The sequence below is a fragment of the Cryptomeria japonica genome, chromosome 10, assembly GCF_030272615.1.
Source record: "Cryptomeria japonica chromosome 10, Sugi_1.0, whole genome shotgun sequence".
Classification (NCBI taxonomy): domain Eukaryota; kingdom Viridiplantae; phylum Streptophyta; class Pinopsida; order Cupressales; family Cupressaceae; genus Cryptomeria; species Cryptomeria japonica.
Window position 1 is genome coordinate 193669609 of NC_081414.1, and position 1256 is coordinate 193670864.

Here is a 1256-nt window from a genome sequence, read left to right on the forward strand (position 1 = left end):
ACAAAATTATCTTATCGAATGCAAATGCTCAACCCTTTATCCAGATAAATAAGATGTGTGATTCTACCCCTTTCTTCTTATTAAAAAACGAAGCACAAGATTATCCCTCCTGGATTTTTTATATATTTATCCTCTAAAAAAAGTCATCAGATTATACCCAACTTAATATAAAAACTTAACCCTCCAAATAAATAAGACAAATGATTGTACCTCTCCCAATATAAAAATATGTAGTTGTATCCTTCTCCTCTATAAAAATAAGCCACTAGATTATACCCTAAACAATCATACCCCTCCCCTTGTAGTTATACTCTTCACCTTTATAAAAAAGACACAAGATTATACCCTAAACAAAATTTCAAGTACTTGCACCAAAAAAATATATCTTTCTTAAAGCAATATTTAAATTTGTAAATAAAAACTTTAGTAGGTCTCTCTTTCCAAGGTAAGGGCCGGCGGACAGAAAAACAAGCAACTTAAAACCCAACCATAGAAACCTAAAAAAAAACAATGATGAAAAAAATAAACTTAAACTTCATAATAATGATGATGGAACAAGAAAAAGTTGCGTTTGACTCGTATAACTGAAATATTTGGTTGCATGTTGAAAAAAATATCCCGCATATTTAAATGCAAGTTAGATATTTATTTGGATTTAAAATAAAATAAAATTGGTGTCCCCTATCCACACGCATGCGTGTCCGAATGCGATAATACACAGCGTTTTCTTTTATATTCTCATGTCTTACTGTGGGTCCCACCCGACGGCCCAGATTTTGCTTGCGTGGCAAAACGGACGGTCCATCGTGTGTTTCTATATCCACCGCTAGTCAGAAGTCATCGCAGCCGTGCGATTGTGGGTACGGAATCTAAGCCGTCGATTCATCCGAAGGTAGTAATCAAAGAGCTGGTTTTCTCGGCAGTCTTTTCGGGCATTTGAGCGATGTCACATCGTAGCCGTCCGTTTCTTGCGATCGACGGTTACGAGGTCTTCAGTGCTGACGTGTCATAACTTGCGGAGGAAGTATGAAAATGACATTTTTAACTTTTGAGAAATGAGAGTGGGACGCGTGGACACCACGTGGGCTTCTCAGATGTGGGCTGATCGGACGGGAGGGAAGGCAGTTCGGGCGGGAGAGACGATCGTAACCGTCGGTTGTTAACGCTGACGTAGGGCAAGGGATAGCTATTTCTGTTCTTGTAATTATTATGGTTATTATTTTAATAAGTAATTAATATCACTTTTCTGATTTATG